The sequence below is a fragment of the Prionailurus viverrinus genome, chromosome X, assembly GCF_022837055.1.
Source record: "Prionailurus viverrinus isolate Anna chromosome X, UM_Priviv_1.0, whole genome shotgun sequence".
Taxonomy (NCBI): Eukaryota; Metazoa; Chordata; class Mammalia; order Carnivora; family Felidae; genus Prionailurus; species Prionailurus viverrinus.
Window position 1 is genome coordinate 25848829 of NC_062579.1, and position 6900 is coordinate 25855728.

The 6900-nt window shown below is 37.8% G+C and overlaps 1 non-coding gene across 1 annotated transcript; it reads right to left on the bottom strand.

Moving 5' to 3' along the window:
* Positions 1–938: 938 nt before the first annotated feature.
* Positions 939–1042, bottom strand: LOC125157986 (U6 spliceosomal RNA). Its single transcript, XR_007149124.1, has one exon. It is a non-coding gene; the product is annotated as a U6 spliceosomal RNA (small nuclear RNA).
* Positions 1043–6900: the final 5858 nt, after the last annotated feature.

Here is a 6900-nt window from a genome sequence, read left to right on the forward strand (position 1 = left end):
TGGCAACCACTGAAGTTAGTACTGTCTCCATAGTTTTGCCATTTCCTGAATGTCATATAGGTTAAATTATATAGTATGCAGCCTTCCTTATGTACAGCAGGATGGCTCTTGGGGGCTGGAGTATTCACCTTCTGCCATATGCAAGCCTAGAACTGACTGGACTGGGTATTTCTCTTCCCTCAGGTCACTTAGGCTCTGGGTAGCTTCTTCTCAGGGCAGACATTATCAAAAAGAACAACATGTCTCTGGCATAAATCAACAGGGTTACTTTTCCATTTCCCTGAAAAAAGTAGGAAGAGAAGTATGAGTGATGTTTACTGTGGGAAACTGGTAGAGCTCCTGGAGATAAATCCCACAAAATTTGGGGGAGGGAAGGAGACACAGCGAGCCTCCAAATTTCACCAACTACAGGTCAAGATTTCATACCCCTGTACTAGTTCCTGTGATAGTTTTCCCTCCTACGTCTCTACTCTGGTGAGTTTTGACTCCTTGTTTTTGCCTATTTTTCTCCAATAGTGGGAATCGTGGTTTTCCCTGTGTCCTTACCTCTTTTATGGATCCTAGAACAATTATTTTTCAACCTGTTCTTTTTTTTTTTTTCCCTTAGGTGTTAGGACAAAATCGTGTCTTCCAGACTCCTTACATGCAGAATCCAGTATTTAAGATTTTCATATTATTTTTTGACTCCAGAAACTCTCAAGTTTATTCTTTTTCATGTGATTTCTAGCTCTTTTTTAATCTTCTCTTTTGGTGAGACATGTTTCCATAGTTTTCTTTTAAAGAGGAAGTTCCCCTCCCCCAGTCCTTTGAACACAGGTGAAATAGCTGATGTACATTTTTTTCTATTAATCCCAACACCTGGGCTTTAGAGGTAATTGTTGGCTTTTATTTTTAATTCCTGGAGCATGGACTTTTTTTTTTTTTTTGCCCTCATCTAGTATTGGTTTTTTTTGAACACTTAATTCGATGATCATCCTTGCTCAGGGGCCATGCTAATCTTCTTTGTATCGTTCCAGTTTTAGTACATATGCTATGGAAGCAAGTCCTAGTTTTCTTTTTAAACTGGATATTTAATATAATGTGGCAACTCCAGAAATTAGATTGTATTCTTTCCCCAAAGTTGGTTTTTATGTCTATTTGTTATTTTGTTTTTAATGACTTTCTGAATTAATTCAAGACAGCTAATATTCTTTGTTACTTGTAGCCACTGAAGTCTGTCCTCAGCTTCTTACTGGCCAGCTAATAATTGGACAGGCATTTCCTTAAATTCCTGGAACCAACATATCTTCCAGTCTTTCCTAAGAGGCTTTGTGTGTATGTTGGTGATACCGAAACTAATCAAGATACTACTGTTTAACTCTTATCTTTACTTCCTGCGTTGGCAAAACCTTAAATTCAGCGTTAGGTTAGAGATTCCAATATTTTCCGGGTTCTCCTGTGCTGTGTACAGTTCTCAGCATATACAAAGTTCTATGCACGTGCATGGCCATTTGGACCCTGAGAAAAAGATACTGGAGATTTTCAAAGCATCACACGTACACCTTGTTTCCTGGATTTTACTTTCAAGCTTTGAAATTAGCCTATTGTTTTAACTTTTATCCTCTACTATAGGCAAGTGCAATGTCAAAAAAGTGCATTTTATTGTTTCCAATATCTGGACCTCAAAGAAGGCTGTTAAGATGGGGCACCTGGGTGGGCAGTCAGCTAAATGTCGAACTCTTGATTTCAGCTCAGGTCATGGATCTTGTGGTTGGTGAGATGGAGCCCCAAGTCGGGCTCTGGGCTGACACTGTGGAGCTTGTTTGGGATTCTCTCTCTCTCCCTTTCTCTCTGCCCCTCCCTTGCTCACACTCTCTCCAAATAAATAAATAAAACTTTCTTGAAAAGGCTATTAACACTGTTAATTTTCAATGAGATCAAATAAAGAAAGCATTAAGAGCAAGGTCTTCCATGGGCAAACCAGACGGGGGAAAAAGTAACAATTCTCTGGGAAGGTGGCTCTTAAGGAGCTCCACACTTATTCCTGCCCCCAGGTTGCTGGTTTTAAGAGTTACATCAGAAAAAGGAGTGGAGATTCACTGTTCTTACCAAGATTCCGTTATTTTTTAATAAACACTACCTGTATTGCTGAAAGCCTGTACTTCATTTGCAGAGTTTGGACAAAATTTGACTCTGACAATGTTTTCCATGTTCTCATTACTTTCATGGAGCAGAGGAATTATGGTAGTGGCTCACCTGCAATTTTTGTTCAAGTCACCACCTAATTTTACTATATTGTTTTTTTTTTTAAGTCCAGAAACCTTGCTAAGCTTTTTAAACTCAAGTTCTTTTCAGAAGATTATATGGAACACACCAATAAAGACAGTTATGTTATTCCCTTTCCAATTCTATTTTTTTTTTTCAGCCTGATTGCACAGGTTAGTACTTCCAGTGTCATGACACAGAGGTAGTGAAACTACTCTTCCTCCCTGTATTTCACATCTCAGTAAGAAAGCTCTCAGTTTTGCCATAATCATTCAGCAAAATACTCCTCTTGTCATCCCAGTTTACTCTAAATGTTTATCGTCAATTATTTTTCTTAAATTTTGTTACTGTATCTTTTGAGATGATCATATGGTTTCCTTCAATTATTGCGATTTTAAATTACCTAGTACTGAAACTGTACCAAAAACCATAGATGCATGGTTTTGACAGCCAGCTATAGCCAATGGCAAGTCAGCAGGCAGGGATAATGATGCTTTAGGGTTTTCAAATAATGATGTCTTAGGGTGTTCAAAGAATGTTTTAGTGTATCTGGATACACTCACTTCCTACAACGTGCTTGAATAACACTGACAACATTGATTCAATGTAATAAAGCACTCTACTATCAACTCATTAGGTGAATAGAAGTGAATAATTACAAGTGATTTCTGTCAAGTTTTAACTTTGTCCTAGCTTTTAAAACCTGTGGTGAATCAAAGTAAAGTTGTCAACATTAAAATGCTCAAATAAGCTCCAGTAACTTGTCTATCCCAGGGTTAAAGAGTATATACACTGTTGACAGAATGTCTCAGTGTGAATTCCACATCTGTCACTTAGTGGATGTCACTCTGGTCATAGCTTTTCTTTGTTATATACTTCAAGTTTCATCCTGTACTAAAATACCAAGAGTATCCTGAAAGAACTCTTTAAGGATTATGTATGTTAAGTGTATCAAATGCTTAGAAATGACCATGTTAATAGGAAATGTTAAAGAAGTGTTATTTAATATTACATATTTTCTGTCTACTTTAAGTGTACTGCCTAAAACGTGGATGGGTTTTATCAGCGATTATTACTGTCCATTTCTACAACCACTATAAACCTGCAGTCTTATCTAATTAACAGTTAAGATACTGCTATTTATGTTACTAGTATATAATGTCCATCCTAAGAAATCAGAATTATAATTGGGAATTAGTTCCTCAAATCTTCCATCTGTGTCCACCTTTGACTACAAGGTCTCAAATCCTGTAATAATGAAAACTTTAGGTGATTATAGATACATGTTACAGAATTTTCTATCTTATTAAAACCTTAAAGATGCATATTTTACTAATATTTAGAATTTCATTCAAAAGTAAATACAGAACAGCTTTAAAAACAGTAGTATTTCGGGGCGCCTGGGTGGCGCAGTCGGTTCAGCATCCGACTTCAGCCAGGTCACGATCTTGCGGTCCATGAGTTCGAGCCCCGCGTCGGGCTCTGGGCTGATGGCTCAGAGCCTGGAGCCTGTTTCCGATTCTGTGTCTCCCTCTCTCTCTGCCCTTCCCCTGTTCATGCTCTGTCTCTCTGTCCCAAAAATAAATAAACGTTGAAAAAAAAATTAAAAAAAAAAACAGTAGTATTTCATGTTTTGTTCTTACAATGTTATTTTCCTCTGTCTTAGTAACAACTCCCAGGTTACAAAGTAACTTCTTACCAAACGACTACTATAAATTATCCTCAAGAGCCATCCCTTCATAATCGTTAACACGTTTCATGCCTGTATATAAAAAGCAGAATATGGAGGTAAACAGTCCATTGCATTCATGATGCAGAAATCATACATGACATTTTGAATCATGCCAAGATGTCAAACGACATAAATGACAATAAAGATGATGAGGGTTTTCTCGAGGTGAGAGAGCTTCAGAGAGAACATCAATGACTAGGTTCCATTCAAGGTTCACACACACACAAAAAAGAGATTGGTCAAAGTAAGTAACCCCAAGGTAGCACTTGAAATAGTGTTGGTAAATACACCACGTTTACTCATTCCTTTCATCATTTTTTCTTTCATTCAGGAAACACTGGTAAGCTCTGGTTATCCAGGTGGTGTCAAAGATCTAAAAGAAAACAAGTGATGTAGCATCTTTCCACACGGAGACGAGGTAGGTAGTAAATAAGTAACAAGTACACAAAACTTTATTTAGTTATTTTGGAGACAAGAACAGACAGACAGAGACAGAGAGCGCACCTGTCTGTGTGCAAGCCAGGGAGAGCAGAGAGAGAGGGACAGAGACAATCACAAGCAGGGTCCTCGCTGTCAGTGGAGAGCCTGATATGTGGGGCTATTTCATGAACCCTGAAATCACAATCTGAGCCAAAACCAAGAATCAGATGCTTAACTGACTGAGCCACCCAGGTGACCTGACAAAAAATTTTTAATCTATTTAGTAATTTTAGTAAATGTTAAGAAAAATACAATCCAAGTCTTAATGATCAAGAAGAAAGCTAAAGGCAGGCATATTTTAAGTTCCTACCAGAAGCCCTCTCTGAGGTACTCACAATGCAAGCATGTGGAATGAAATTTCAAGTATAAAAAGTCTGCCACAAGCACAACTAGTACATATTTGCTGGCACTCAGGTCCTGCATGCCGAGAGCTTGCACCACTGGGGAATCATGACATGTTTAGGAAACACTAAATAAAAACTCACTATCTTTCACAACTTGCTGTTTCCAAATCCTTCCCACATTCCTGTTAGCATGTCAGATCAAAATTATTTGTATTCTGGGTCTCAATCTCTTACAGCAATAATTTTTTTTTCACAATACCTAATTGTATCTGCTCTTCATTTTCTTGCCAGAAAATTCCTCTCCAGGCATATTTTCTCTTATGATGTTTTTGATCAAAGTGTTGTCTTTGCACATAGGAACTGCCATCGTTCATCTGGGTACTAATGAGTTCATCCATCGAAGTCAGATTCTTAGCATTATCATTTTCACATGGTAATGCTAATTTTCTTATCAGTCTATCACCAGTATCCTGCACTTGAACTTGACAAGGAACACAACCTCAAACTAGTTGCTCGGCCCAGTTGATAGCTGTACTTTTTAAGTATTGTACATTCATTCCTCTATTGGAAATGTTTATAGAATTTAAAAATCAAACTCTCATTCTGGGGACAAAACACTTAACCCTGCTGGCTCTACTGCCCCTTCCAACCCTGGTAGTAGCCCGAAGTCCCTCCAGAAGATCTTAGTTTTTGTGAAGACAGCTGGAAGCCACAGCTCCTTGTACAAATACCTATTAGCCAAGAAAAGACGGGAAAGTAACTTTACCCTCCATTAGGGGACCATATTTTTATACAATTTCACTCTTCTAGGGGTGCCTGGGTAGCTCAGTCGGTTAAGCGTCCGACTTTTGATTTTGGCTCAGGTGGTGATCCCATGGTTTCTGAGATCAAGATCTACATCAGGCTCTGGGCTGACGGTGTGGAGCCTGCTTGGGATTCTCTCTATCCACCTCTACCCTGTTTTTGCCCTCTCTCAAAATAAACTTAATTTGTTTGACTTTCACTCTTTTAAACAATTGGACTTAACAAGCTATGTTTAGGGGTTAGGTCCTCCCATTGGTTTTGAAAAAAATATTTCCTTAGGAAATAGCTTATTGGATTTGCCAGATGGGTACCATTAAGGTCTTACTTGTCTACATTACTCCTACTTGAAGCCTCAGCTATAAGGTTTAGAAGAAATGTTTGTTTCCTGTGCCCTTTGGGACTAGAATGTTCTAACATTTTTAATAATTAAGACACATCTGACTACATATTCCTTTGTTTTTCTTGTGATAAACTTTACGTATGCATTTAATAGGCCTGCATTATACCTTCTATTTCTGCTTTTATTTGCTTACTGATCTATCTTTACTAAATGGGGGAAAAAGTTAATTCAACACTTACTATGTACCAGAGATTGTGGTGTTTACAACTTAAACCCATGTTTTACAGGGCATATTTAGATTTCAGAAGCAACTTGGGTAACTGTCAAAGAGGGTGACTGGTCTCATGCAATTCAACAACTCTCCAGGGCTAGGATGCGATCTAAATCTCACAGTTATTTGTGTTACTCCTCTGTCCAGCCCTCTCCTAACTTTGCCCTTACACCTGTATCTGTTACTTCAATGTTGGTTCCTTCTTAGTAAAGAAAATATTATACTCTGAATTCTGACTTACAAAATATGTGTGATTACAATGCTATAATTTTTATTTAGCAACCCAATGGTTTTGCCAACTTATCAGCTTTGTCAAAAGCCAAATTATTTCATAAAATGTATCCTCCAGTCTCTCCACTGTGGACACATCACAATATCAACAACATGTACAAAACTCAAAACCTAAAAATAAAGATTATCACAGATAATTTCCACTGGATTTGCTCAATGGTGTGCCTGTCAGATGCAGTGTCCAATTTTTTTTTTTTTAGAAATCATGTCAGTAAAGGTTTTTGTTTTGTTCTGGGTACTACTTCCCTACAAATGGGTTCATTTTTATTGTTATTGTTCCCAGTTTCTATGTCAGTGATTTCCCTGCTTCTCATGTTGTCCGCCTTCACAAAGACTTTACACTGCACCCAATTGATATAACATTTCATTATAAAAGAACTAGTGACCTCACACG